We start from the raw sequence: 27,099 nt of genomic DNA on the forward strand, positions 1-27,099 counted from the left end.
GCCGCAAATTACCCCTTTGCATCTCCCATTACGTATGCCTTGCAGCATCACTCCCCCTTTTAACATGCATCCAGCCGTCCCGGACGTCCAGATATAAACAGCAGATACTCTGCATATCACACGGTCGTAATTCAAGCAATTAACCTCTTCAGCCAGCCAGGGCTTTGAATCCGCGGGGTTTCTCCGTTCACCTCTGCCCACTGAGGCAGATTCACCGTGTAAACAGAAATATAAAGTGACCAGTGGTTTGGGTATTCAGCTAAACCCCTAATCACCAATGATGTGTGCTTTGATTTCAGATGTGGGGTGAAACAGTGCCAGGACTGTGATGCCGCTGAGAAGCTGATCAACTTGCCAGCGCCCCGCGCTGCGGAAGAGACCCTGGGATTTCACTCAAGTCTGTGACGAGAGCGTCTGAGTGATGAGCCCTGCGCTGCTGTGTCTTTGTATTGAATGAAGGTCACCCATCATCACACACAGGTAAAATCTTCAATAAAAAGTGCGTCTATGGGTAATTTTTGAATCACTGTTTAATTTAAGTTGTATGAAAACAAATCATGCACACACAGAGAGAACATGAACACTGTTCTGTCTAAAAGAGGTGTGATTTTTCACTTTATTTTCTAGTGCTCTTAGAGCGTGCAGCTCGCCTCGGTCAGTCGATAGACATCCTGAAGTGAAACATCACAGATGGATTTGTCCTGTATGTAATAACCCAGCTTCTCCTCGCAAAACGAGTTAATCTATCATTTTTATCTGCGCAAAACAGCGAAAAACCTCTCGCAGACTGTTCTGTGCAACGTGTTCTTTCAATATGAATCAAGTTATGTTCCAATCAAACAAATCACAGCTTGTTCCAAACAGGGCCATGAGTAATGGATTGAAAAGGTCTGTATTTGATTACCTCTGCCGCCCAGGGTTGGGCAAGATCCATTTGAGAGGGAGTGTGGTGGAATTCCAATATGGACACCCTCCAGCTATTGACCCTGTCTTTAAGTGGGCGATGTGCTTTTAGTGTACTTACACTGGTTGTTCCACATCTTCCTCCTTCTGGCAGTTTTGCAATACTTTTGATGGCAGACACTGGCTCCCTTTCCCCCCACTCTGCATTATTAATGCTTCAGAGGATGTGGATAGCCTACTTTTTGTCATATCGCACTATAGGCATGAGTGCAACAATGCAAGAGGTTTTATGTTCAGTGACTATCCATCCATTCATCCATCAATCTTCTGTAGATACTTCATCCAGGTTAGGGTTGTGGGAGGGGTTGAAGTTGTCCGAGTAAAGCATAGAAAAGTCAGCAATCACCAATCATCTTAAAATAATGTGTAAAATAAATCATGAATAAGAGCATTTCAGAAAGGAATAGCAAGAAAAACTTGACTGCCTGCACTTTGATAGCAACTAGAATGTATCATTAATGGGTGAAAGTGGCAGCAGCGATGGACAGGTGGAGTACCTCACTGAGTCTGTGGTCTAATGGAGTAGAAACAAGTGTGTTTAATGTCATTGTACAAAAGGATTAAAAGTGAAAGTGCAAGTTAAAAACTCACATAACATTTAAAAAAAACATTGACATGACTTGAATATTAACATCGATTCAGGTTTTGCTGAGTACAAACATGGCTTGCGCATGGAACCCTGAACTTCATCGTGACATCGCTCTTTATAAATTTAAAAGTGAGAGACATCAAGACAGACACAGTAAAACAAAACAAACAGAAACAAAGCATGGTTGGAAACTTCTGTTCTCTTTCATGCTTTATATCCCACCAAAATTCCCTCACATGTACGATTTCTTAAAATACATTTGCTCCCTCATTGAAGCCGTTGCCTCCAGCTGTAAGGCACTTTGTCACTAATGCCACGGTGCGTTTTAGGAAGCGCTTTAAGGATTTGAAAACTCTTTGTTTTTGTGTGAATATCATCTCCAGAGCTGGAACGTTCCTGAGCAGCTCCACTCTGCTGTAATGAAGCCAGAGATGAAGGAAGGGGCAACCAAAAACTCATGAAAGAAGAAGAAATGAACAAAGGTGGAAGCCAGGAGTCTCCTTTTCTTGGAGAACAGATAATTGTTCTACCAATACATAATTTCTGAACAGCTCAATATTACACTTCAAGTTTTTTTTTGGGGGGGGGATCTTCCCTCTCACAATATTTAAAGTTTCTGCCGAACAATGCAGAAAGAAAGAGGACATCAAAATAAACGGTCACTGACTCCTACCCAGCCTGAAGATGACCTTCCTCACTAAAGGGGAAAAAAATCACAAAGAAGACATTAATTAAAAGTTCAAGAAAAGCAAATGGTATCCAGATTTAATCAGTTGATACAATACAACTTAACCGCAAATGGGAGCCGTGTTTGAGAGATAAGAAATGCAGCTTTAAAAGAACTTCTTATTGTTTAATAAGAAGCATTAGCAAACCATGAAGGGTTTCTTTGACACTGCAGAAATCGTGAGTCCCGAGAAACACGGCAAATGACAGGATTTCAGACATTTTTGAAGTCAGATAAAAAGATAATTCTACTTTCAGTTTGAAAATTCAAAGAGAAAATATAGGTGTCAAATGGAATATATTTCACTTTATTGCTCACCAGGCGTAATCCAAAAAATGGCATAATGTTGAAACGACACTGATGAAATCTGAGCCAGGTTCTGGTTTTTGAGGGGACGGAGTTAGTTGTCTGCACTTCAAAGCAATACTGGACCCATTTGACACCGGGTTGGGGACCTTACTTTGCAGAAGTTGCATGTTCTGTCTGTGCGAGTGTGGGTTTTCGCCCCGTGAAAGCAACCCAAAAACCTGCTGTGTGTGTGTGTGTGTGTTCACTTCTGCAGTAGATCTGTCCATAGTCAGCTGCGATCAGCTCAAACCCCCTGTGTCCCTCAGATGGATAAAGCAGTGCAGATGAAAGATGAATGGATGGATTAACTTGAACTCCTTTCCACTAAAACAAAGATAAACTCTGGAAATGTCGTTATTTATAGATTTATTTATAGACCATGCTATGATTTCACTTGTTCAGCCGACCGGAGTCCGTGGCCCCTGAGCTGAGCTCAGACGTGACTCCCGTGGTGCGGATGGACCCGAGTGAGGGTCGATTCCCAGTTTGGCCCATAGATGGCAGTGTTCTTACAGAAAAAAAGACCCATATGAAATTGAGTGTGGAGCTGCGATCACAAAGTCCTGTGATGGATAAGAAGATAGTGTTCTCATAAATGTAATTTACTGTCACTGTGCTTCAATATTTCATCGGTACAGTCACAGCAGTTTATAAATAGAGTTTGTCATTTGAATTGATGAAGCAGTTTGGTGGCTGTGCGGTTGTTTTGTAAATCGTCAGTCATGTGGGAAAAGTTTTGATCATGCTGTATTTTAATGGTAAAGTGTATATTAGCAGGTGGTTGAAGCAGATGTTTAAGGTGCGTAAATTTCGGACAGTTATATCAGGTTTTTGTTTTCTAGACTCATGATTGTTACTAACAGTGGGGGTATGAGAAAATGTTGAGTTACGCTCGAATGTGTGTGGGTTTATTTATCATTATTCATTATTAATGCTTTTTCTTCCCTCCCTCTCTCCCTCTCTGGGCGGAAACAGTTAACACTGTAATGAGCCGGAGTGTGAGGGGGCTGGGTTTAAACACGCAGCGTGCCAGTGGCAGCGCACACGTACACACACACATACACACACATACTACTGTAACACTGATGGAGCCGCCAGTCTCCGGGAGTCCGGCAGAGTCGCTGTGAGGAGGAGAGAGCCACGCTGCGGGTCTGAACCGACGCTGCGTAATCTGCGCCGCCCGGCGGAGGATGACAAGCGGCCGGCCGCCGCGCGCACTTCTCCCCTTCAGGAGCCGCGGATCAGCCCCGGGAGGACGCTGACACCCCCCCCCCCCCCCCCCTCCCCCGAAAAAAACTGAAGGAATGCGCCGCTTCCCTGACGCGGTCCAGTGAAGTGACATCAGGAGGAGGCGGAGGAGGAGGAGGAGGAGGAGGAGGAGGAGGTCAGGTCCGACGGTGGAGCCGCTGCCGCGAAGTTTACGCGCTGAATTCGCAATCAGTCCCCGTAACGATGGCTTCTACGTGAATGAATGACGCCGCTTCACGGGATCCGCTCGCAGCTTTACGCAAGGACCTGGAGGAAGGAGGAGGACTGAATGTAAAATACATCTCAAAGGGAGAGTTTTTATTCTTTTTTCAGGAGACGGTTATTAATCTGTGGATGTGAGTGTTGCGCATCACTTAAAAAAAAAAAAGAAAAAAGAAGAAGAAAAGAAGAAGGAGCAGACGAGCAGCCGCGCTGGAGGAAACAGGGGAGCCGGCACATCCAGTTCAATGAAGAGGTGAGTGATGATCATCATCAGCAGCATCTCATTTGTTCAGGATCTGCTGTGCAGGGTGCGAGTATTTATGCATATTAAGAAAAAAAAAATCAGTCTGTTGAATACAATCCTCCAGACATTATTTAGTTTAGGCTGCAGGCTTTGTTAAAAGGTAGCCGAGGGTATATTGTATCGCTGCCTCGACTCACACTTTGACACCTAAATAAATGATGAGGTGTGATCATAAATATCATGTACTGTTTGTGCAGTGTAAAAGCGAAGCATCGGGGCTGTTTTCATCCGTGCAGCAGGTTTTCTTACTGTATCGTGTGCTTTTTTTTAATTAATTAGAATGTATCCTCCCAATACACCTGAATAATTGAGTTACAACCTGTTCCTTTGAGACCATGCTTAAGCTGAGCATCATTCTGGCTTGGTTTTTTCTGGTTTGTGTGAATGGGAGATTGCTGTACAGTACATAAGGAAGTCACTTCACTGGGTTTATATTGTCTTTATCTTCCTGCTGTCAACACATGGCTGGATTGTTTGATGGTGTTAATTTGTCTTTATTGTGAGTAAAGTTGCACATGCTTGCTCTTTTGCATTAGGGGTTTATATTCCTTTAAATCTGTAACAAATTACTACACATAAATCAGTTTTAAATGGTTTATACTGACTGGTAAAGGACTAAGGATCTAGAACCGTGTCTCCCTGCAACAAGTGAACCATGAGCTTGTAGATGGAATAATTGTCAAACAGTGAAATATCTCACTTTGTGTTTACTGGAGTGAAAACACTCTCATAGTCACAGATGTGACCTGAAGTATCTAAATCCTGCATATTTGCTTGCACATTTTGTCTTCTCAAGTGGTGAAGGATAGCAGCGTGAAACAAATTTGAAGCAGTCTGATGCGTCGCAGTCGCTGGCGTCACTTTATGATTCCACACTGACTTCAAACCTCATCTGTCCAATTCAGCAGATGCGCCTACAAATCTTCATTCTCTGTCAGGCCGCCAGCAAACCGGCAAGCACCCATGACAATGACTCTAAAGAAAATAAATGTTGTCTTAAGGAGAAAATTGCTTTACATTTGCATGAAAATAACTTACATCTGCCACGGCTGATGGGTAGCATATTAATCCCTCTGCCCGTGCAATCAAACCCCGTTTCTTCTTGGTGAAATCACTTTTTTTTTTTGTGTGTGTGCATCTGAAGCGTGACCCACTCACATAATTATTTTAATATCCATCTCAAAGTGAAACAGCGGTTTGACCCCAAAGCAACCACCAGGGTGGAAATTGCTGCCTTTAGAAGAACAAACCAGCACTCAGCACTGGTTTGATTATCACATGCTGATTATATTCACCTAATTAACTCCAATCTAATGAAGAAAAAGGAAACACTGCCTGATAGTGCTGCCACTTTTCCTTCTGACCAGTCGGCGCTTTAGCGGTGGTTATGAGGCCGGATTTTACAGCTGTGTTTTGAACTTGATCTCAGATGTAGTTATTTATAGTCTGTTGTTATTCAAAAGCCTATAATCTACTTCATATCAGAAAATTGCTGTTCAAGAGGGTTTCAGCTGCTGTGGATCATCTCAATTCAGTCTGAAAGGAAATAAGCAGAGATGTTAAGGATTCCACTCAATGAATCACTTTGATGCCTTTGAAGGCATGCCTTCCAAGAAAGCCGTTCGAACACCAACACATCACACATTCGTCCGATCAATAAGGTTAACCTCACCCAACTTGAGTGAAATTGCTTCCAGCGGACAAACTTGGATTGAGCTTTGTTGGCGTTGCTCTGCCACTGCCTCGCTGCCTCGCCACTCTGCAGGGGACCGGACTATTTTGATTGGATTTACAGTGACTTCATGTGATCAGAGAGGTATTGTGTGCTTTGTGTCTTTATTGCCAGCATGATTTGCATAAGCCTGTTCAGCACTTCCAGATCAACCGCCATTTTTTTTTTAACTTACAGAAGATATTTTTCATGCAGTGAGAGGATTTTATCTTCACGATAAAGATTTTATCCAGCGCTGTTTGTTTGAATGAGTGACCTTTTGCACGCTCCCTTGAGATAATAGTCATTTGATATGCCCTGTAGACTGTTTGAAAGGTGTGTAAAGCCATCCGTGTTGCGTACAGGACTGCCTGTCGCCACTGCCACCATCAGCATCTATCAGTGTGTGTGTGTGTGCGACAAACTCTGGCTCAAGAGCGTCCTCTGTTGAGAAAGATCAAAAAGCCTAAACAGAAAGCCGAGTTAATTATCAGGCATCAGTCCGTCACACCACTCAGGGCCTCTCAGCAGTTACGATGACGCTACTCCCAGTTTTATTGAACCGCCTGATTTTACTTACGAATGAGTTGTTTCTGCTTCTTTTTTTTTTTTTTCTCTTCTTCTTCTTTCTCTGTGTGCTGCGTCACCACCAGCGTTCACACCGCACGCTGACTTCCCCTCTCTGGATTCCCCCCTGAAGGCAACCGGACTCGCCACAGTTTAGCTTGAGAGATTTTGACAAGTCGCTACGCATGCAGGCAGAATCCTTGACCTATTTCTTAATGAGTGAATACTGCAAATGTGCTCGGCGGCTGTGTATTCAGAACCCCCCCAACCCCACCACCACCACCACCACCACCACCACCACCACTATACTTACTGTCTTTTGCTTCTTCGCAAACATGCGGACACATGCAGATAATGGTGCCTTTCTGAACCGACTGACTCATACTCCTTTAGATATAGATCCTCCTTTTCCTATCTGCAGGAGTGTACAAATAGTGAGTGTTTGTTTTAATGCAATTGCCCCCCTGTCTTCTCTCTCTGTGGGCTGTTTATCTGAACCTCTCAACTGTCCAGCTGTCACAACAGAGATCTCAATCTCCTTGACCCACACACGCTCCACTCACTCAGCCTTGTTATGCACATGTTTGTGTCTGGGATCCGTATTTATGGCGAGTGTGTGTGTGTGTGTGTGTGTGTGTGTGTGTGTACGCGTCTAAGAATTGACATAACAGAGATCTGGATCTGCGGTGACAGTGATCAAGTGGAGTGCAGCCAGGGAGAACATTTAGTCTGGGAAGAGGTTTGGCTTCAGCGAAAAGCAGAAGATCACAAACGCCTGTTTCTCTTCATCCACTCGGCAGGCTGTGGCGTTTACATCTCCCGCGCTCGATGTCTCTTCTCCGGGTAATAATTGTAAACAACATGATTTTCGCTACCTGTCTCTGATGCTTCAAGCGCAAGATTTCGCAGCAGAGGTGGTTTCTCCAGGCAGTGATTATCCCAACAAACATTCGTTTAAACTGGCGCATGTTGATTCAGAAGTGCAGAAACGGAACAGTCTGCATGTGGTTTAACGGTGGCAGTACGTTTCGGAGCATCAGTGGCTCTGATGAATGGAGACCAGGCAGGAATTGAGATGAGAGAGTTCCTTCAGTTATTTTGAAAGTCAAAATGATTTTTTTAGACTGTTGTCTTTTGCTTTTGTTTAAAGTACATTATGCTTTTTGTCAGTGTGGATCAAAACCAGCCTCCGATACATGTGGTACATGAGTTGCTTTGATTTATCTCTCAATACTCCCATCTGTCATTTGCCTTCATGCCTGGGAAGAGATTTCAATGTTGCATATCCTCTTGTAAAGACATGTTTATTTGTTTGTAATGTATAGATATCAGATCTGAGATGCGGCAGTACACTTTGATAATCCGCACGCAACAGCAGATGTTCGAAAACACCAGAGGGCTGCATTTAACGGTACAGTCATGCTGCTGTAGCCGCTTTCATCATCTTGAGTAGTTGTGCGTGTAGCCTTCAGTGACTTATTGAATCGTTGAGACCATTTTAAATTGATGACTACAGGCCACTACAATGTTAAGTAGCGGCTTGCCCAGTATGAGCGACACATAGCACAGAGTGCAAAAATCAATGCCACTCTGCATTTCATTTTTCATGGTACACGGTTTAGACTGTACTTTTTTTTTTTTCTTTTAATGCTGTGACAACTTCAAAGAGGGAAAACAACACCTTTTCTGTGGTAGTGGTCACCGCGCTGGGATTTGTCTCCTCTGATAGGCCTGTTGAGAGTCTTTGGTTCCTCATCCCCATCAGGCTGCTGGCTGTTCTGTGCAAGAAGAAGGCGCGTGTGTGTGTGTGTGTGTGTGTCCGCTGCCCCCAGACAGGCTCGCTCATCAGAGGACCAACAGGGAGCGTTAACAGCCGTCCCTCTGCCTGGTGCGGCCGCGGCCGGTCCAGACCCCGCTCCCTCCGTTGATGGCAGCAAGTTAGCAGTGGACCCCCGTGTGCGCTCTGCTGTCTCTAAGGCTTGCCAGCTTGCTGAAACAAAGCCCTTTGTAGGGCCACTAAATCCAACAGATGGAGAAATGGACAGTAAATGAATGTCGCGCGAAAGGGGAATAAAGGAATTTAGTGGAGCATGTTTGCGGGTAGGCATTTAGGCGACTCCTTTGGGAAGTCTAACACCCTCACAATGCAGCACTGGCACAACTTAAATGTTCTCTTGTTGACATGCTGCAAGAGCGGCTTTGGGTCCCTGTGTTAGAGGAGAAGGCAGTCTGCTCACGAGGGCTCTCCAGGGCCTGGGAAGCCTTTATTAAGATGTTAATAGAACTGCCTTCATGACACATTTCCATGAGACGGGATCCCTCGCCTCTGCCATTCTGCAGCGCCTCAATCTGCCCGCCGCAGTCATCAGTCTCTCTCCTTCACACAACAACCTGTTTGGGCATTCGGCCCCATCTCTGCGTTCTTCCCCTGCCCGGGCACTCTTACTCTTTATCTGATCGCTGCTGTCACAAGCCATCCCGCATTCGCCACGTGTAACAAAATTACGCGATGCCAGCGATAACGGCGGAGAGTCTGGCTGTTGTGTTTGTCACCGATCTTCAAGCCACCTGGAAATCCGATTGTCGCCCCAGCAAGTCATCGTGGCTACTGGGACTTGTATTCTCTAAACTATGCCAAGCAATAGTTCATTTTCACAGAACTACCTGTATTCCTCAGTAGCCTTTATCCTCCAAATCTGCCTCTAAAGTGCCCCGTGCAGCTTGATCAAACAGCAGCCGAGAGAGACAAGAGAAAGCTGGAGCTTTACATACAAATACCCCGACTTAACTTCATTGTCATGAAAGGCGTTGAAAGCATCGCCTCCACCATTTCTCCTCTTTTCACATTCATTTGAATATAAGTCAGTTTAGCCTGGCACCATCAATAATCAATTAGCTGGTGTCATGGGAGGATGTGCGTTTTTGTTTGGTGGAAACTCAACAATAAGTGAGCAACAAAAGGGAGCGGGAGAGAGAGGCAGAGTGGGAGGGGGCTTGTGTTAGACGCCAAGGGGCAGCTGTCAGGAACAGATGACTCTGTGTGTGTGTGTGTTTGTGTGTGTGTGTGTGTGTGTGTGTGTGTGTGTGTGTGTGTGTCCATTCTTAATTTATTATTTTTTGCCTGTGCAGCACATGTGTTATTTGTGTGGAAGAGGAGGCACCAGAGTAGGCATGTGAGGGCAACGCCGTGTACCGCTGCCCACACTGCCCCCTGGTGATGAGGATGCCCCTGACTGCCACCGTCGCCATGGTTACTGCAGAAAAAGGGTGCAGACATTGCTTGTCTAGTCTGTTCATGTGCCATAGGGTAGCCCTGCCAACAGCAGCTTTGTCCCTGTACTATATAAACTGCGGGCCAATTACAACTAGAGCTGCTTTCAACTCAAACTGGCCTGTTATGCTTAGAACTTCGCCTGCTTATTTTAAAGCAGTGTATTTGTGCTAACCACAGCATGAGACCGTGTGAATTCTCGAGTCACGTTAAGACAAGAACAGTCAAAGTTGCTGACTATGTTCACAAAACTGCATGAACTGCAGTCACAGACAATCTAATTTAGAGATTTATGTCAAAATTGCTAAGGTCATCATGTCACACAGCCTTTGCAAAGGCTGGTGAACCTTATGTCTCTGATGTAATTAAACTTACAATAGTGTGTGACCTCTCTATATGGAGGGCTTATCCTCCCACACCTTTAAAAACCCAGACACAGTTTCTCTCTAAGCGCTCCCAGGCTCAGTGACATGTAGATACCTGCGCTCTTCATTGTTACTATTTTCCAGTCAGCCGTGGCCTTATCTGGGCGGATAGCTTCTGACGTTGTGAAACTTAAGCCTGAATTCATCGTCAGCCCTCAGCAGAGAGAAGGCGAAAAGAAAATGGGAAATGAGACTTTCCAAATTCATTCCCGAGTTCGATAGCAAACAGAAAACTGTCTGGAAAAGTCCTCCCTCTTCTCACTCTGCTATCTTGTTCCTCGCACACTCGCACACACACACACATCCTCTTGATTAACTTTTTCCACAGTTGTCGACCAAAGTAAATTGTGTTAAATTGATGATGAAAGACCTTGAAACTCCAGAACACATGATGTGGGGCTGATGTGGCATCCTATTTCCGAGCAGTGTCGAGAGAAGCATAAAGACAAATAGTGCGGCTGATATCTGGGAAAAATAATAATAAAAAAAAAAGGCTTTCAAGCGCTAACATTGGCGCGGAAATCAATCTTGGGGTATGCATTTAAAAAAAAAAAATCACGGTAAGCTTTCAGTTGACATCTTTTTTTTTAGTGTGGCAGACATATTTGTTGAAGGGAAATGGAATTTACTTATAGCACTTTTTTTTTTTTGCTTGAGAAGTTTCAACGTGCTTCACATGATCAGTCACATTCACCCATCTGTTTACACAAACACACACAGAGACACACACACACAAACCACCGTATTGGCCACCGTGTAAATTGCTTACACACCATTGGGAGCAACTTGGGGTTCAGTGTTTTTTTTTTTTTCCCAAGGATACTTTGACGTCTGTCCACACAGACCGTGCCTGATAAGGATCAAACAGCAAATATGATCAGAGTGCGGCCCACTCTGAACACTGAACCACAGCCTCCTCCATATCAGCTGCACTTCTGTCGCAAAGATCATTGTTTTGCAGGCAACATGATTTGGTATTTTCTGCCAATTTAACAAATATTAGCACAATATTTGATGTTTTTTTTTTTTTTTTTTTTTTTACAGTGAAATGTTTTAATGTCTGATTTCTTGCTGCTGTGATAGAAACTAAGTGAAACTCTCACAATTCCGTTCCGAGGTGTCTGGTCAGCAGCTGTGACTGAAAATTTAAATCATGTGGTAAAATGTGCTATTTAAGGAAAGTCTATTTCATTTAGTAAATACAGCATCACATCTTGTCACGACAGAAGAACCAACTAACTAGAAAACATGAAAGAGTTGCTGTTGGGAATTTTACTGGGAAACTGTGCTTAAAAACGGGCACTCATCTGAATATGTTAACTGGTCAGGGCTACCTGGAAAAATATGATGCTTGTCTCAAATGCAGACAAAAATCCCCAGAGAATTAGCCGTTATCTTCTGCACCATATCAGTTAAGCAGAATATACATGAGATGCAAAACTGCACGTGTAGCTTCAGAAACATGAATGGTCTGTGTGTGTTTAACTGGGATGTTTGATCCCCAGTGCATTGAAGAAGTATCCCAACCGAATCTTGGAAAAAAAAAAAGAAAAAAAAATTGAGACTACTGCCTCCAGTCTGACAAAACCAGACTCTTTACTTTGGCCCAAGGTGATTTATAAGTGTCCAAGCCGGGGGAAATTACTTCCCCTCTGGGATAACATCCATGTTTATGCATGAATACATGACTCTGATCCACACTCTGAAGCCAGCCGGAGAATGGGGATGAAAGATACTTGAAAAAGGGAGGCTGCTTGTCACAAAGCCTGCACGGTATCCCTAGTTACTTTTTTGACTAGCTTGGGGCAAAACCGTTGATGACACTTTGTGGATGTAATTGCTTTTGTTGCTGATTTTGACCTCACTCGACCTTCCAGGATTATGGCTTTGCACACTAACAGCATCGCACTTTGTAAAATGCGCAGGATATAAACAAGACTAAATCCTGCTCTCTCCCCAGTGCTATTCTTGTCTCCTCAAATGAAATCAACATAATCTCCATTGTGAATCACAGTGCGCAGTATTTATATCATCAAGATGAAACTATCATGGAGGAAGTTGGGTGTTCTTGTTTTGCCCGCTTTTACTTCCGAGTGCCCTTTGCTATCAAAGGAAAACACTATCTGCACTGAGTGGAACAGCGGGAGCGCGCCCAGACAGACACATTATTCTTCTTCTGTCATAACCAATGAAATGTGAAGCCTGACAGCAGCGTCTTCATGTAACCTACAAAGAAAATTATTAACGTGGAGTAAATGACATGACGCGATATCACACCACGCAAAACACATAATCAAGATCCACTCCGTTTTCACACGTCAGCTGCCGAGGAAGTCAGAGGCATTGTCTTTTTCTGTAGTGTTAAAGGAGAATGAATCAGGGGGTATCTAAGACAATTATTCGGAGTGTGACAGCTGAGCCTTTTGCGGCGGAGGACTCGAATTCCCTGTGTTGTCCGTGAAGATGTTGATTAAATATGACTGCTCTGAAACATTTGCCTGCCTGAAGGGAGCCAGGGGTAGAAGGAGGGAGGCGAGCAAAAGCAGCGAGAGAGTGAGAAAAAGCAAGGGACTGGGCAGGTTCGTACTTGAAAGCAGTGGAAGAGCATCCTTTCTTGTCTTAATCTGCAACAGTTAGGGATTTACACTATGGGAGCTAATGCTGTTAGCCATTATCCACACAGAAGACACATTGAGTGGATGTCTGACATGTTGCTGCTGCCACTACATTACTAGAATCACCTTTACTTATTTTTTATTCACCTCATCGACGAGTAAATGTTGGAATATTTAGTATATTCTCCTCTGAGCTTGCAGGTACAATGTTTACAGTGAAGAACTTTCCGTGACCCCTCCCCCCACATTGCTCAGAAAACATGTTCGACCTGACAGGGGTGAATAGGTGAGGCGAATTAGCATTTTAATACAAACCATGTGCAATGTTTCCAGCGTTGTTTTTGGGAAGTGTGTGTGGAAAGTAAACAATTTGTTTTTCGCATGGTTTCAAGATCCCTAATGATTGTTTTTTTTATTCAAATTCTTTGCAGATCACTGAAGAGGGAAGGCTTGAACAACACAATTAAGCAGTGATGTAGTTATTGTTTCATAGGGCGTCAACAAACGCTTGTCTTTTTTTTTTTTCTAAAGCCAGTGATTAACACTGTTCGGTGTCATCTCCTGTGCGTCACCCTTTTCTTCGGTTCTCCATTTTTTTTTTATTTATTTTTTTTTTTGAGGGTGGTGGAGGAGAAACGCGTAGCGAGCAGGGTGGAGGCATGCCAGAGGGGACTGACATGCGCCTTAGATGCTGGGTAACATCGGCACGTTTCTGCTTTCACCTGTCTTTTTTTTCTTCTTTCTTTTTTTTTTTTAAGCCAAGGCCTCGGTGCTGCCTTGCATTCCTAAACAAAAGGAAATTTAGGAATTACAGCTTTAAAGCAGGGAGGGGCTGCTGGGCGGCGTGTCACAATGATCCAAAGTACTGTATACATAAGCATGTTCTCAATCATTTGGCTGCGCACACACACACACACACACACACACACACACAGACTCACATACACACACAGTCATCTTGCAAACATTGACAAGCCTGATAAAGGACACCTTGCCTTTGTTTACTTTTCCAAGGCTACGCTGTTTGTGGGTTGTGTTGTACAAAGCATTAGTAGCTTCAATGGCTTAAGGTCTGAAAAGCTGCGCGGCTGTGTGTCTGCTCGTCTGGATCCCCGAGGCGCTGAACATGTACAGTAGCTTTGTGTCAAGGTAAACAACCCCACCTGTCTTTGTGAGCTACTTGATGCAACCGATCACAGACAGAGAAGCTGAAGAAAATGGAGCAAAATTGCAGACAGAAGGATTTCCAGATTGACTTAACTGCTGAAGTCGTTTTCGTGCCTTATTTTTTTTTACTGCGATTCTCTTAAAACAGGAACCGCCGCTATGAAGGAAAACTGTTTCTGAGATAATGTGATATCAGGACTGCTTGTAACGTTTGGCAATAAAGGGTGTTTACAAGGAAAGTCTTAAAATGAAAACAGGAGCGGAGCTGAATTAGTTGCAGAATTACTACGCTATCTAACACGCATTAGTGGTTTGGATGTATGACTTAATTGAATTGAAACACGGAGCAATAGATGTGTCTTTCACAAGCTCTCTCACAACAAATCCTCGTTGGAAATGTGTTGATAACAGGCTGAATTTTCATATTCGCATGATACGGATGGCCACACTTTAAAAATACATTGCCGCAGACAGCTTGTGTTGTGTTGATTTTGGAAAAGGAATAAACCGGTAGTCATTTGAAACCTCCAATAAACTGCCTCAACGTTTCGCTGCGGCGCAGGATCACCAGGATCAGGGGTCAGTTTCAGTGGTGGTCAGAGGGGTCACAGCGCCTCTGTACTTAACGCAGCATTCCCAGCCGCCGCCGCCGCTGCTGCAAAACAAAGGAGGAAACAAGGAGGTCTGGGATTTCTACTTGCGATACTGAGTCAGACAGGAAGAGCAGAGGAACGGGAGGGACGGAACAGGAAACCAAATCTGTTTTCACAGAACTGAAGGCCGCTGTGCTCCAGACAGCGGCGTATAACTACCATTTGCAGCGGGTAGTTGGAGGAAACAGAAGGTTTGGGAATACCTGTGCGCCCGGCGCTGCTTCAGCAGTCTCACAGTCCAGAGTGTAGGCTTTTAGATACTGTGGGTGTGAGTGGAAGCGCATTACTCCAGACTAATGGGAAAAGGCTCTCATTCACTGTGAGTCGCTCCTACCCAGACTGAAACAGCAGTGAACCAACCACCAAGTGTCCTAATTAGCCCACTTCAGCATGTTAGTCTGCCCCAGCTGCTCCTATTTATGTTACTGATGAAATGCTGAATGGGCCTTTTTTTCCCCTTGGTTACATTTTCTCGAGGGTAGCAAACAGTCGATTTTTATCGTTTTTCTCTTTCCTGTTATTGCAGTTTTTTGCTGGAGTATGATTATATGTTTTCCCTACTGCTGATGCAGTTTATGAGGAGAGGCAGCGGTAGGGGTCTTTTGTTTGGCTAACGGGGCGACTGCCAAGCCCTCTACCCCATAGTTTACCTCCTTTTCCACCCTTGCTGAAAAAAAAAAAAAAACCCGGTGACAGAAGGAAATAACCAGACTACCCACTGGTGCATTTATGCTAAGTCTGAACGTGGGTATCATTTCCTTCATGTCTTCTTCCATAGCATGCTGATTACCGAAAGCTTTCAGTGAAGAGATCTTGGCTTGCTTGTCGAAACCTCATTTTACTGCTTCACTAAACCTTCGGACCAGCATGATCGCTTTTAAAGCAGTCAAACCACAGCATCCCTCTCTCTGGTTCATCATCTATGTGTGCGGCCTCAGGAAAAAGTTAATATGAGGTAGAAGCTGCCACAGAGGAATTCAGACTGCCTGGATTTGGCAGTAGCCATACTGACCAAGCATGGGAATGCTCTTCTTTTCTTTCATTTGTTATTGCTCTTACTGGCAGTGCTCTTCAGTTCTTCATGTTTTCTTGATATTGCTTTTTCTCTCTTTTTTTTTCTTGCTCTTCTTCTCAACTGTTTCTTTTCTGCTATCAGTCTTTTAGTTTTCCCTTCCTGTCTTGCACTGTGGGATCTGGTCCCAGGCTGCCTCGCTCTACTAACAAAGAAACAGATGCTAATTTTAATCATCTTACAAGCAAAGATTAGTCTTTGATCAAACTTAATGCTCAGAAAGCAAATGCTGCAACAATCAGCTAGAGGGAGAGGGAGAGAGAGAGAGAGAGACAGAGAGAGACAGAGAGAGAGAGACAGAGAGAGAGAGAGAGACAGAGAGAGAGAGAGACAGAGACAGAGTGAGACAGATAGATTGTAAGTTTGATGTGATTTGGTGACTAAGGAAAGGAAGAATCATCCACTAGGGAGCTGTTACACTTAAGCCCTTTATGCAAGTGTGTCTTTTGCCCAACATTTTTTACATGCAATCAAAGCATTATAAGAATTACAGCCCATAGCTACATTGGAGTAAACCCTGTTCTGACTGTGCATGTCATTTATAAGGCCTTGTGCAATGTTGGGAATAAGGTGTTGTCTAGCACTTCTAATCTGATCCCACCACTTTTTGCAGTAACATGTCTGAAACGACTTCTCAGGCTGCACAACCTGTGCCAAGTGGATTTTGATGCGATGGCAACATTTTGGATATTCATATTGCAAAATACTGACTGAGCTGAGGTTGATTACAGTTCCATGAACTGTAATCAACCAGCAAGTTACAGTTACTGGAGTTTCATGAGCTTGTCAGTTATTCATTTTTCTCTCAAATTCCTGCTTATCTACAAGCTGTCTTCTTAACTGTTTAACTAATCTCCTGTTTACTGGAGGAGATCCTAATGAATGGAGGTATAACCCGATCTTCATGGTCTGCAAAATGAAGGATCTCAGAATAATATAAGTAGCATCAAAATAAGCCTGCATCCACAGTAGCTGTGATGCATCATCGTCCTCAAATAAACAGTAGATAAGATGCCACTGCCGTCTCCATGTTTGTAATTTATTGTTTCTGCTTCCTGTAGTAACTTATTCTAACACAGAGAGCATAGAGCATCTTCTTTCAGCTGAATGTTTCATTAAAGTGACTCCCAGAGTGTTGTCTGCTCAGCTGATCAGTCTCATTGGCGCTGTGAGAATACAACAAAGCAGACAAAATTAAGACATCAAAAATTCCTCCAATTCTTCATGGAATAACTAAGAACTGTAACCAAGTCCTAATTTTTAGTAACAAGCACAACACTGCTCAAGCACATGCAAGAATGTGTGATTACACCAATGATGTTCTCTCCAGAGACCCAAGTCTTCTCTCTGGGTGACTCTATCAAGATGTAGGACAAGAAAAATACTGACAGACAGCGGTGTGAAACTCAGCAGCCTCATATAAAAGATGCTCTCCAGTGGCTGCCTGAAGAATATGGATGGCTCGACTGTCTCCATGTTATATCTGCAGGGTAGCGGTGACAGACTCAGGAATCTCTGGCCTGTGAAAATGAGTGTGAAGCACTTATTCCCAGGTTCACTGATGTTGTGGACCGGCTGTAGTAACTCTTCATACAGCTCTGACAGTCAGGAGCCTTGTACAGTATGTGCATCTCAGATGTGTCCATTTGCCACTATTGCCCCAGTCACCTCTGTCTCATTTCAAGCTGCTCGACTCTCCCTGGTTCACCAAAAAAAGGGCAGATACCCAGTCTGGGGTTACAGCGGGTGTAATGACAGAGGGAAGGGAAGGCTGGAGGGTGAAGGTGGGAGCGTACGCCAGGCAAGTAATAGCGCTGCCTTTATGTTTAGATCCATAGGGCCATTTCTCTTCTCCATCCTGCGCCCCGTGACTTTGAACATAATGAGTATTGGATCTCTTCCCCTTTTGATCTTTTGCTATTTTCTCTCAAAGTGGTGGATGATCGCAGGCATACAAAAGATGCACCCGTCCCCTCTGTTCTTTAAAGTAAAACAATACACCATAATTAGACTTCTCAACCGTCGCGAATAACTCCTTGAATTGTTATTCTGCACACAGTACGTTCACAGCACACATCGCTGTGAAGTTTCTTTGCCTGGAATTCGTCCACAATCAGCTGACATCGGCCAGCTCCTCACATCTTTAATTTGCGTGAAACACTGTATAAAGAATGGATTCATGGATTACTTACACAATTGTGTTTTGCACCTGATGCCTTTGGAGAAGCGAAGTTTTCATTTGTATACTTACGATGTGACTTAAAAAACAGCATTGATGTAAATTGGTCTCAGCATACAAACCACAGCTAGAACAGAAGGCAGATGGATGATCAGAAATGTGGATTGATGCATGTTTCCCAGGCACACAATGTGTGTACACCTTTATATTTTCTTACAAAAGCATCCTAGTGTAATTTGCTTGTACTTATCTTGTTCAATCTCGCTGTGCAGTGCAGCTGTTTCATTAAAGGAAATAAGACTGGATATGTTGAGCAAACTTCATAAGAGTCCTCCTTAAATCTTCTGTGTGTTTAAAAAAAAAAAGAAGTGTTTGTTGTGGTGATATGCCTGCTCCACTCACAGGAAGCCAGCCAGTGCTGATTTTCCACCGTATCTCAGCCAGCGCTGCATCCTGTACGAGGTTCACACGGAACAGGCCGGAAGGCAACCACGCGCGTTTCAGCACTGATCCAGCAAGTCACTCCGTCCGTCAGCCAGCCAGCCAGCTCGCTCTCTGAGCTCTGCCCCATCCCGTCCCGTCCCGTCCCGTCCTGTCCTGTCCTGGAGTGGCCTGGCAGCAGCTGCCACGCTCCAGAGGGTGATCAGGTGGATTTTTATACACCCGGCATGCGCTAGACCGAGTTAATGCTTACTGCAGCGCTTGCTGCTGTTTTATTATTCATATTTATTGCAAGTCCTACTTCAACTTGCATACAAATGTATTGTAAGCTTTTCTCTGTGCTGTGGTCTGTGGCAACAGTTTTGTAACTTTGCTTTCCAATGTGCTTCTAAAGTTTGCAAAGAAGCTTTTGAAAGTACTCTGTCAGAGAATTTCACATTCTCTTGCCTTATAGCTGAGTGGCGGTTTCCACACATAGCGAGACGATCCCTGCGATTGTCATCCCTCCAGTAGGTGCGAATATAAGCGTGCGTCTCTGATTCTGTGTGTTTGAACTGTGATGGACTGGTGGTCTGTCCGGGGGTTACAACGCGTTTGCAGACAGGGCCACAGGGGACTGCAGCCAATCCCAGCTGATTAAGATGGATAATGCAGTTCAGAAAATGAATGAAGAGACAATCAATACATCTCTAGCTAGTAGGTTTCAAGTCCCTGCTTCTGTGGTGAGCTTTGCAAATGTATTCAGTTATGCAAAAGTCAGGATTTCCTGGTTGAACGTGTGTTGCCACCTTCTTTGCATACAGTATATACGTAGGTCCCTTTTGTCCCCAGCCTGTCTGTCACCACACTGGAAATATTTCACGCACACACACACACAAAGATGAGAGTCATTGTTTTGTTTTGGGGTTTATTCTGCAAGTCTTCACAGAAACTGCTGCACTCTGCTTGCAAGGCATGTATCGTCACTGTGTGGGTAAGCACCCAATTTCCTCACCACATGCTGGTATTGCCTCTCATCCAAAGGGAGATTGGGCTAAGTAACTAGCCGCAGACTTGATTTTGTGGTGCTTTATCACCTCTGATGAAATTAGAGGGGGCCTCTACCAGGCTGAGGTAGAGAGTGGAACAGACGGAGCGAGCAGGAGAGAGACCGAATGCTTTGAGAAAGTGTGATAATGCATCTGTTATATATGCCTCAGCAGAGAGGTCCTGAAAATAGACTTTAATGGTCCTCAGACGGCACTGTGTGGTTGAGAGGCAGACAACATTAGACCGGGGGTTAAAGAAGGTCCTGAGCACAATAAGTAAAGGTTTCCTTCCTCCTCAAGTTTACATAATGATACAACCACCGCGAAAAGTTAAATTTGCTTCCTTTTTTCAATGTGGAAATATAAGATTGATCATAAAATGCTGAGTGAAATGCTTTCACGGTTTTGTAACATTTTGATAACAAAAGTTTTCAAAGGTTGTTATCTTTGCTAATGTGAACAAACAGTCATCACGGTTCATTTTCCCCCCCTATTCTTCACATGAGGCCTTATCTGCTGCTGATATTTCACGGAGGCTGTCTGGCTTTTGGTCAAACTCCAATGTTTAGCTTTCTCTCTCCCCTAATCAAGTTTTTTTGGTGAGAAGATAGGAGAGCAGACGGTGGGAGGACAAGCTGTGATGTTTATACTTTGTGCACACTTTGAAAGGAAGAAATGGGGGTCACTGGGGTTGGGCGGCCTAACTCCATACATGTGCTTCCTACGCTGTAAATCAGAGCCATGAGTGTGAGATAAGGCAACCTGGTGTGCGTGCGTAAGGAGCTACTGCTGACCCTGAACAGACCGGGTTTATAAGAGGACTTACAGCGTGCAGTGGAGGATAACATTGTATGTGTGTTGATGGCTGCATCTTTATGGTTCCTTTGCAACAGCGGGAAGTTTTTCACATCTGTAAGGAGACGTATTTATTTATCTAATCCTGCTGTGTTTGTCGAAATCACCACAACGACCCGTGCATGGCTGTAAACATGATTAACCTTGTGCAGTGGGGTCCAAAGAAAACTTTGTTTTTCCTTGGATCAGGACAGTGAATTAAATTAGCCTCGCCGTGCACGGCATTGTAGAATGGGCAAAAGACACAGCGAACATGGGGACATTATTTGTAGTGGCAGACATCATCAGTCAGTTGCTTGACAGCAAAGATGAATGGCTGACTGACTCTTGCGAGCTCATAAAGAGAAGTGACCCTACAGTCTGTGTTCTTCATCCTCTTGCGGAGTTTTCTCTTTGCTCGAGGGTCACGCATTGCTGCCAGATCCCTGTTCGAGGATTTCAGACGAGGGAGGGCGATGGAGGTTACACATGCTCCACTGTCATGTTAATGGCATTGACAGATAATTGATTTTAGCATGGATAGAGCTACAGCTGGCCGAGCTGTGTCCACAGCTGCGTGTTTCTATTACATCACTCGGCCCGTTCGCACCGTTCAGATTTAGATATCAGCCTGCGGAGAAAACGGCGTCACCATACTCAAGAATAACTGAGTGCAGTATCTTCCTGCTGGAGACTAAGCTATTGTTACTGATCTTTTACGTCTTTTGCCATGTATTTTTTTTGATGGAAGTGTTCACTAGAAGAGTTTCCTGCTGAGTTTCCAGTGCCTGGTTGTTAGCCAAGCCAGCGAAGCCCCATCCTTTCAGTCGGTGTGTGATTATAGAACTGCAGGCTATATTGTACAGTCCTTAGATGAAACAGTAGCAGGAAAAAAAAAAAAAAAAATTGAAGGGATTACTTTGACTGACAGGATTCCCATCATATTTTCCTCCCCTCAGAAACTCTTATATAACCATTCCGGATTTTGGCTGGCGTCTGCTGAGTGAAATAACATGTCTCATTGTGTAATGAGTACATATAATATACACTTAAGCCAGCATAATAGTCCGGGTTTGAATGTTTGTTCACCTCTTTTTTCTGAGCACGGCTCTGCTCTCCTTATCCTCCTCGTTCCTCGACTGACCCTTTCTTGAGCGTGCCAGCCAGGCTCAGCACATTTGCTCCACATAAGCTGTGGCTGCTGCTGTGGCTGTGACGCCTTGTTTCTCGGGCTGAAATATGGACTACATGGCTTCTTATTCTTCCTGCCTCCTTTCTTCTGTCCTTCTTTCTTTTATGCCTTGTTCTCCTAATCTTTCTTCATCTAATCGATCTAACGCTCTTAAACTCGCGGCTGTTTTTCGTCATTGTCGCTCATTTTCGCAGGCAGCCATTCGCAGTTTCTTTTGCCATATCTGGTTCCCGTCTTGCTGTATTTTACTGCTGCTACGCTTTTCCTCATCCTCTCAGTACTTCCGACTTCCTTAAATCCTTTCAGCAGTAGCTGCCTTGACCACTGAGCCGTGCCTGTGCACTATGATCTCAATGAAACACATGAGGAAGCAGGAGGGCTGTGAGAGAGTAAATACACAGGGATGCACACTGATCAGCAGTAAAACTAAAACTTCACGATCAGTTATTACGATGTCTTTATTTGGACTATCCTCAATTATAAATGAACACTTAAGCTTTTTCAACCAGCTTACACTGAAGGAGAAAAAAACTGTTTATGACTTGAGCAGTTATGTTGCTGCTGTACATTCAAATTCATTAAATGTGGGACCTCACTTCAAAGCCGTCACGCGGTACTTGCTGATGGGTGACTGTGGAGTCCTTTTTACACAGTCTTCACTGTGAGATGCATGACTTCGATGTCCAGCTCCAGTTTCCACTGACTTGATGTGCAGCGGCAGCTTCAGCTGTTCTGCAGATGTGCCTTTTTGAATTGGGACAGGAGTACCACCCAGACCTGCTGAGCCCAGCCGCAGCTGTGCAGCCCTGCTTACCAAGAACACCCTCATTTGTCAGGAGTCGACCACAGAGGGGATATTTTATCTCCACTTCCTTTGCATTGGACAACAGTCACATGTGATAAGCCTATCAGTCTGCTTGTATGCATCAGTTTAGTACATTTTACTCATTTCTGCTTAATTTTATTCGCTTAAAAATCAAAGTTACATGGTCTTGATAAGCTACTGGTGCTACTCTGCATCAGTCGGTGTCTCGTGTTTATGTATTTATGTGGATTCGACTGGTTTCAATACAGTATAGATGAGTAAAGGTATGATCACAAGCATGAACGACGTGCAGTGGGAAAAAAATCAAGCTGCTAAGCAATTGTATTGGATGCATTGTTTGCACTAATGTTCATTTGATATGTAATTTCTTGTGTGGGTTAATCAAATGGTCAGATTTGGTCTGAGGGTGATTGAGGTGCAAGTGATACCGGCCTTACCCCAAATTTTAGAAGGATCATCTTTTAATAACAGTGCTGAAGACACCGTCTGCAGGAACCCTGCCATCATTGGATCAAATCTGTTTTGGCTGAATGAAACAGACTGATACAATATTGAGCAGGTAGTTTTAATGGTGCTCCTTAAATAGAAGTCACTATTTAATGTGATCTTCACCCGTCTGCATGCAACGTGTCACACACACTGCACGGAACAAGCGTTTAATCTCACACATTTTATCTCTCTTGCAGAGCAGTTTCGGTGGTGCTTAACTGCAGATTTAGTATGATTATTTGACAGAAGGTTGGGTCCTTTGGAGCCTCTTCCTGATTGGACAGCTGCACACCAGAGGTCAGGGACCGGCTTTGTTTAGCAGACTGCGGCTACAGGCAGATAGCACCTCTGCAGGGAGTGTGTGTTGATAAACAGAGCAAATACATCAACCCGAAGCAGTGCACAGGCAAACATACTACAATAGTGCTCATGCTTGCATGTGTGCACACAATAAGTATGCCTGCACGGGTCATGCTATGGTCCGTCTGACCTTGTGTGGGTTAATAATGCCCTCGCAATCGTCCACTCCACCTTTATTATGTCCAACGTTACAGCATGTTATTGACTTCGAGTTTACATAATCTGATTGCAGAAAAGCCAGACAGATTCATTCAACTCACCCTCGTCTGCTTCACACAGGCGTGCACAATTGCCTGCTCATTCACACCACTGCCCCTCTGGCTGTCCTTTACACCTGCTACCTGATGCACCAGCCAAAGACTTCATTTTGCCAAGACCATTTTTCTGCTTCAGCGACTTCTAAGTTTACCATAAGATGTGTCCAGAAAGAGGCAGCCTCAGATCTGCAGGTGTGATGTTGAGGGTTTCATTCACATTTAACCAGGGTATCTTTGCTTAACTGGCTGTCACTTTATGAAGGAGATCAGTCGGGTCAGAGTTATTCACACATCGCATTCGCTACTCAACCATCCGCATGTACATGATTGGATGTTATACCCAGATGTCTGTACACTTCTTGTCTTTAATAATTGATTTGGACACTGTTCATTTTCAGTACTGTAACACCCCACAGCTGCTTTACGTTTCGTGTTGTGTAACTGAATGCCTCCACATAACAGCTTTCATTATACTACTTCATTGACTTTCAAAGTGACAGCAGAGTGAAGCTTACACGGCACGCTTATAGAATAGCTGAGGCCCTGCGATTCCAATAAATGTGTATGCCGTCACTCAAGTAGCCCGACTCCGTTCCGGGGCGTATATGAGCCGAGGTGAGATATCTGATCCTGTGGGCTCTGCCGGCATGTCACTCTGTTTGTTTTCTTTGCCCGCCGAGGATTCCCTCCTCTCTCGCGGAGGCCCTTTACAATTTAGATTTATGGAAATGCCTCCTAATAGACATCTGCTTTCAGGGGATGACAGACGTGTAACGCGCACACTACTAAGTTGTTGGTGGTGGAACTGGCTGAGAAGATCACGGTTTAAGATTCAACCTCCAATTTAATAGGAAAAGTACATAAAGGCTCTTAGCTGTGTCAGCGCAAACCGGGATTCAGGAAAAAAAAAAAAAGATCATTTATGAACGTCTCTGGCTCTGAATGTGCGTCTCTGTGTGTTCCTGTCTACATATAAATACTACATATAATATATATATATATATATATATATAGCATGTGTTTGTGTCTTTGATTGTGGGTGTGCATAATGTGCATGTCTGAGTTTGTGTGTTTGGAGGAGGCAGCAGCTGTGGGAGGAGAAACAAAAATCATTAAAATAACAATGACACTGTAAGCTCTCTCAGAGGGTGTCATAGGTTTTAAGCGTAATACTAGCATGTGTTTTCTCAAACAGATTTTGGAATGTGTGAAGTGGCAGTGGGGGGCTCCGGAGAGGCGGGGTTAAAAGGAAAAGATTAGGAGAGATACACGTGCGCCTTGTTTGTATTCGGGGATAAGCCGCTACGCTGAGACTCAATTACTCCTGCGTCATGATGACATGCTCCTTTGTGCGGCGTCTCTCAACGTGGCGGGATGTTTTAATAATCTTTTATGTGCTTTCATCGGCGCAATATCTCGGCGAGGCTGAGGCAGAGCGAAACGCTGCCACTGCTCTCAATGGGTGCAATCCAGTGAAAGGCAATTGAAGGCTTCGCTGCGGGCTTCTGAAACTCAGATGGTCATGAGCAAGAGTACTGATATGGGTCACTAACAAAGATAGTGCCATTAAACACGGAATACAAAGTGCTCCGCTAGAGTGCCCTTAGAGCACATGCTTAATTGTGGACAAGCGTGCGTTCATTTACAATGCGCTGCGAAATTACAGCTCTTTAAGCCATTGCTCCAAGCCTGACACATACCAAAAAGATCAACAAAACAAGCCAGTTTATGAAAAGGTCACGTTAAAAAAAAAAAAAAAAAACTGCACTGTGAAGGATGGTCAGCATTGTTGTTTTGAGCTGATTTGATGCGATGAGCAGTTGTGAAGGGAATTCACATTGACTTTTCTTTCTTTGGTTCTTGTGGTTCGTCAGTAGGAGGGAATTTTGAGTTTTTAGAGGAAAACATGAGACGTAATCAGCCTCTTCCAACACATGAGCACAGGAAACCAGAGTAAAATAATAACAGTCACTGAAGGGCCTGTGGTTTCTTGGAGTGTTATCCTTCTACTCTGCTATTTTGTTATTTCCTTGTAAAGGCAGGGATGGCTGGTGTGATGCACAATAATATGTTTTACAGCTGACAGTTAATATTGGCGCTGCAGCAGAAACACATAGATATATTCATAACCCCATCTCAGAATAAAAATGGCAGCGTGTCTTCTCATTATCTCTGCTCTTGATAGGAGCAAAAAGAAAAGACTAATGGACTAACCTCTTGCTCTAATGTTTTTATACGCTCCTATACTGCAAGATCTCCCTTTAGGGAAGATTAAGCTTACTATTTTTACTGCACAAATGGCCACATGAAATGAAAAGCTTAGCACTCATAGAGCACACAATGTCAAACAATTACAAACCTTTTACCCTTCGTCACTTGCTGGTTTGTTGATTTCAGTTCAAGTGGTCCCTTTGATTTGCAGCATATCACTTTTACTCAAGCATTTAGATTTCACGCTTTACATTAATCATTCAGGGAATAAGGCATTAATCCATGGCATGAAATTATAATCTCCCATTTCGTTTTTTTTTTTTTTTTTTTTTTTGATCCAACTACAATTGATTTAGCACCGTAAACGGATTTGGTGTATGTTCTTTATCTTCGGCAATACAATTGCTGTAAATATGAATTTAGGAGATCAAGCAAATTTGGCTGCATTGTTAAGAAGCTTAGTATGCAGGGACAAAAAAACGAAATATATAATAATGAAAACAAAAAGCAGAAGACCTGCTGCCTTTTCTGGGGTGATAGAGGTTTAGAGCTGTGGTAAAGCTCGTTCTCTCCAGAGTCACTGTCCAGCCTGACGGACTGACCTCAAGCTGCTGTGTCCAAAAGCCTCAGTGATGATGATTTGCAAAGCTTATTATATCTCATTGTCTCGGTTCTTCATTTCGCATCCACCCCTTCTGCCGCATCTTTTCAGTTCACCACGATGTGGCTTCCTTGACCACAGTTGGCATTGTCACCGCATCATGTCCAGCGGCTGGGGAAATCACCAGCGCTGCGTCGAGGGACCAGCGGGCAGACACAGCGGCAGAGCACAGGCCGCTAGTGGGACCAGTTTGTTTAACAAGCACTCGGAAGCAGCCTGACTGAGTGTGCCAACACACTGTTTTGTGTGCCTGACTATTCATTATGAATAGGAAGTTCTGCAAAGAAAAAAAAAAAACTGTCTTTTCTCCGAGCCATGATCACAGCTTGCGTGTGTGCTGGAATGCGACGAATTCTCCTTTGTCTCTCTCGACTCGATGCTCTGCTTTCTTTGCCTTCTGTGTCTGCCAAAAGAGATTGTCAGATGAGTGTTACAATGAAAGTCGAGTGACTATGACCGAGATATGCAGGGGCTTTTTTGGGTAGTTTTATTTGGCATTTTATAGTTTCATAAGATGTTATGCACAGAGGCAGCTGACAGTTTGTCATCATGCCAATCCATCTGTCTGCCTCACCGCTATGGCCACTGCTGTGATGCGTCAATGCACTGAACTTGTATTTGGGACTTTTATTTGGTGTTGTGAAAGACAGACTGACAACTGTTCGTCATGTCCTAAAATACCGCGGATGATGTGAAGAGATTTGTTCAGCGCAGCATCAAAAAACCCATAGACATTTTC

General features: G+C 44.0%; 1 protein-coding gene across 3 annotated transcripts in view; it reads left to right on the forward strand.

Annotated features, from left to right (window-relative positions):
• Positions 1-3,713: 3,713 nt before the first annotated feature.
• The window catches only part of plxna2 (plexin A2), a 226,627-nt gene continuing 203,241 nt past the window's right edge, over positions 3,714-27,099 (forward strand). For all 3 annotated transcript variants that reach the window (XM_030118346.1, XM_030118347.1, XM_030118348.1), the window contains exon 1: positions 3,714-4,350. The gene's annotated coding sequence lies outside the window, so the exon portion shown is untranslated. The remainder of the gene's footprint in view (positions 4,351-27,099) is intronic.

Source organism: Salarias fasciatus, chromosome 20 (genome assembly GCF_902148845.1).
Source record: "Salarias fasciatus chromosome 20, fSalaFa1.1, whole genome shotgun sequence".
Lineage (NCBI taxonomy): Eukaryota > Metazoa > Chordata > Actinopteri > Blenniiformes > Blenniidae > Salarias > Salarias fasciatus.